Source organism: Macrosteles quadrilineatus, unplaced genomic scaffold, assembly GCF_028750875.1.
Source record: "Macrosteles quadrilineatus isolate MER2022 unplaced genomic scaffold, UCM_ALF_1.0 Scaffold_8__2_contigs__length_117827958, whole genome shotgun sequence".
NCBI lineage: Eukaryota > Metazoa > Arthropoda > Insecta > Hemiptera > Cicadellidae > Macrosteles > Macrosteles quadrilineatus.
In genome coordinates, this window is record NW_026542601.1 from 19,068,962 (window position 1) to 19,073,087 (window position 4,126).

Consider the following 4,126-nt stretch of genomic DNA (forward strand, 5'->3'; position numbering starts at 1 on the left):
TTCCTGAATCGTCTTTATGCTATTACTCTAGTGATTCAAAGAATTGGCTGCAATACATTTTGTTTAACTTAATATCTCAACAATAAGAATTCAATTCTAGGAAGGTCACTATCCCATCAGTTGCCCTCTCAGTAACGGAAGTGTTTCCTCCCCAAAGCCATTGCCCTTTGCACCCCTCCCCCCACCGGGGCACCAAAGTCATCCTCTTCTCTTACCCACGGGTTAGGTACTTTTTGGGGAGAGAGGTATTCTTGGGGGGAAAGCTAGTTGGTGTGCGAACTGAAGCCTAATGAAGCGTAAAAGGGTTCGACCCCGGATTAGGGCCAGAGCTCGCCAGGCTTCCGTTTCCCAGTGAAAAAATGTGGCTTGCATCATCATTATCTCCATCTATTATCAATCTTTGTATACATCTGATGGTAAGTTAATATACTTGAACGTCAAAGTAGCATTATATTAGAATTTTTTTTTTTAATTACCTAACGTAAGCAGGTCTTTTTTGTTTCTTGTATTATTAAAATATTAATAGCAACTCTTTATTTGGTAAACATTTTACAAAAATAATTTTAGGTCGTTGTTTCCGTATTTATACATTCATTTTCTTATGAGTACATTGAAACCATGGGTTATATAGTGTTTTACAGCTCACAAAATGAAAAAAGATTAAATTTTAAAATAATAACCCTCCAAGCATGACTAATTCTATTGGATAACTGTTATCTCGATTCAACACAATGGTGATTTATTTTATGTAAGTGCAATAATTAATAGAATATAATTACCTTTCGTTATAGTTATTTGCAATAAACAATCGCCTTCTAAGTTGTTGCTATGCTAAGTCCGATACTAACAAATACTACGACTACGAAGTAAAAAGTTCAAGATCCTCATCACGAAGTTAAATTTTTACATATTTGAAGTTACACTATAATTAGTGTGATTTAAAAATAAAAGTCATGTTGTGATGGATAATTTTATATTTGTTTTACAACACAACGTTTCCAGTAAACAAGGGACGTTTTAAAATTAGTAACGCCTCAGAGTAGGGTAAAAAGGGGGAGGAGTTAAGAAGAAGAAGGGGTCTCGAATGTAGTTTGGGTCCTGAAAAAAAAGAATAATTAGTTGTTACAAGCAATGCAGTGTTTATATTTTAGTGACAAACAAACACATTACAAGAGTATGAAAATGGAATGATATATTGAAACAAAAAGCCAATAGATGAACTGAAAAGAATATGTTGCATTAAGTATAATGTAAATCAGTACTTCATGTTGTGTTGTTTATTCCAAATCACGTTGACAATAATATTGTAAAAAGGTTAAAATACCTGTAACTGCCTCGTGATTCCTCTGTTCCTGTACTGGACTACGCGCGTTTCGATGTATTCACATCATCATCAGGTCACAAACTTGAAGAACTTAAACCATTCTTGAATTGGTCGCGTCAAAGTTTACAAAAAAATACACAAAACATTTAAACATTTAAAAAACAGGGACAAAAATTGTAGGCCTACAGACACTGGTGTGCACATGACGGGTGCCGAGTCTCGACTGGTTCAGGAGCTGAACTTTGTCCCCTGGCCGCCTTTATCACGGTCCTTGTCCAACTTTATGAGTGATTCAAATAGAATATTAGTTTGCAGAGTGCTTTTGTCATTTAATATGTCCTGGGGATTGTTTTTTGCGGCTTTATAAATATCAAACTGTTCCAGAGCTGTCATGATCCTGCCTTTGTTGCAAATGTGCAATGGTTTTAAGTTTGTTTCCAAATTAGTATAGTTGTGGTTGTTTAGTACCAGATGTTCGGCATAGTTAGATTTTTGCACCTTGGAGGCTTTTGGAATGTGTTCTTTGAATCTTTTCTCGAAGGACCGCCCTGTTTGGCCTATGTAAAATTTACTGCAGTCGTTACAGGATAATTTATATACTCCGGTTCTCTTGTTAACATAATGTTAACATAATGTTAACAAGAGAACCGGAGTATATAAATTATCCTGTAACGACTGCAGTAAATTTTACATTATGTTAACAAGAGAACCGGAGTATATAAATTATCCTGTAACGACTGCAGTAAATTTTACATAGGCCAAACAGGGCGGTCCTTCGAGAAAAGATTCAAAGAACACATTCCAAAAGCCTCCAAGGTGCAAAAATCTAATTATGCCGAACATCTGGTACTAAACAACCACAACTATACTAATTTGGAAACAAACTTAAAACCATTGCACATTTGAAACAAAGGCAGGATCATGACAGCTCTGGAACAGTTTGAAATTTATAAAGCCGCAAAAAAACAATCCCCAGGACATATTAAATGACAAAAGCACTCTGCAAACTAATATTCTATTTGAATCACTCATAAAGTTGGACAAGGACCGTGATAAAGGCGGCCAGGGGACAAAGTTCAGCTCCTGAACCAGTCGAGACTCGGCACCCGTCATGTGCACACCAGTGTCTGTAGGCCTACAGTTTTTGTCCCTGTTTTTTAAATGTTTAAATGTTTTGTGTATTTTTTTGTAAACTTTGACGCGACCAATTCAAGAATGGTTTAAGTTCTTCAAGTTTGTGACCTGATGATGATGTGAATACATCGAAACGCGCGTAGTCCAGTACAGGAACAGAGGAATCACGAGGCTGTTACAGGTATTTTAACCTTTTTACAATATTAAATCAGTACACTATATGAGTAAATATTGTTTAATTTCTTTTCTTTAAAAAAAAAAAAAAATTTATAAATGTTTTATGATTTATGAAAATAGGTAAGTTTCTAAATCAAATAAATAAAATCGTTAACAGTATAATTTTTCTGACATGACTTTAATTGGTGTATACTAGTTCTCATTGCATTTTAAATTTGTCACCTTTATGTTAATTCACAAACCGTTAGAATCGTTTAACAAAATTAATTATTAGCATTCAACAAACATGTATTTATTTTGTATGTACTAATTATTATGTAATCGTTATCACATACAAATCAAGATTTTACATCATGCAAGAAAAACTATACTACGTGCAGGATAAGATAAAGGCTTTTGAAATAAATTATATTTGACCATTGCAAGAATACTTACACCAATTAATAATAAAGCGAATGCTGTAACAGCTACGAGAAATGTTGGCGTGAACATCTGTAATAAAACATATTCTACAATTTTACACAACTCCAAATGTAATAAGTAACAATATTAACTCTTATTAGGATGTTAAATTTAGCGTATTAATATGAGAGGCTATACCTGTAGACTGTACGTTAGGATCTGGGTTTCTTACTAAATTTTCCGGTTATTTAGCTTTAATGTTAAATTTTGTTCATTCTTTGTTGAGTTATACAGTTTAATTACCACAATTATTTTGTCAATAGATTAATCATCATAGTGGTATTATAAATGGGCGTACATCAACTCCAATTTTAAACAGTAATGGGCAAAGTTGCAAAAAGGTACAGCTTAAAAATATAGTACAAGAGAACCTTTTATCAAATTCAATGACAGTCCAAACATGTAGTCATGTTAGTATAATTTACAAACATTTGATATGTAAGTTTTAAAGTTTATATTTGAATTTAGCCTCCTGTATTTAACGAAAAAAATTAAAATAAATATTGTTTTTTAACAAATAATATACTTACATTTACAATTGCTGCAAAGATATGAGTGCTTCTTTTAAATTCAATTGATATCTTTCCTATTTTAGTTCTGATATTTATTCGTTTTTCTAAAACACTTTCTTTTACATTCCATTGTTTCCATACAATTGATTAGTAATAAAACCGATTGTAAATCTATTGTAAAGGCGAAGAGAGCATTTTATTGGTTACACACATTGTTTGTAACAATTGTCTATTACAATCGTGTTTTTGGATGAGATAAACAGTTAAATTGTATAATTAAAGGTTATAAAGTAAAATGATTTATTTTCAAAGCTTCTTGCTGACTAGTTGCATACTGTTACTTAACTTAAAAATGACTTTGTTGGTTTTGTTTTCATCATAACTGAATAGATCATAACGCTTGAAACTCTCTTAACATCATTAAAACATTCAAAAGAGTAAATTGCCATCCCTTCCAAAAAGTAACGCTTAAATTTTTAGTGATTTTATGTAGAGGTGTTTTTATTGAAATTGTGTT

At 32.4% G+C, this 4,126-nt stretch overlaps 1 long non-coding RNA gene across 1 annotated transcript; it reads right to left on the reverse strand.

The window, feature by feature from the left end:
- Positions 1-956: 956 nt before the first annotated feature.
- LOC129001355 (uncharacterized) lies at positions 957-3,716 on the reverse strand. The gene is made up of 3 exons (XR_008491426.1): positions 3,628-3,716; positions 3,071-3,127; positions 957-1,098 (listed from the first exon to the last, which is right to left on the reverse strand). It is a non-coding gene; the product is annotated as an uncharacterized LOC129001355 (long non-coding RNA).
- Between the last annotated feature and the right edge of the window lie 410 nt (positions 3,717-4,126).